The following is a 227-nucleotide window of genomic DNA, read 5'->3' on the forward strand; positions in this document are numbered from 1 at the left end:
AATATATTAAGGGTATCAAGTTCTATATTTAAAGATCCAAGTGTCAAGAACGCTCATAGAACTATTTTCCAAGAGATCCAATACTAAGGCTCGCCCAATATATACATCATACTGTCACACCCAGCATAACCAAGTATCAAGAAGGACCGAAGCCCTGTATCAAGAAGGGTCAAAGCCCAATAATCAAGAGAACCAAGAACCATATTAAAAATGGCTTTCTAATTCGT

The sequence above is a fragment of the Solanum tuberosum genome, unplaced genomic scaffold, assembly GCF_000226075.1.
Source record: "Solanum tuberosum cultivar DM 1-3 516 R44 unplaced genomic scaffold, SolTub_3.0 scf00078, whole genome shotgun sequence".
NCBI classification, from domain to species: Eukaryota; Viridiplantae; Streptophyta; class Magnoliopsida; order Solanales; family Solanaceae; genus Solanum; species Solanum tuberosum.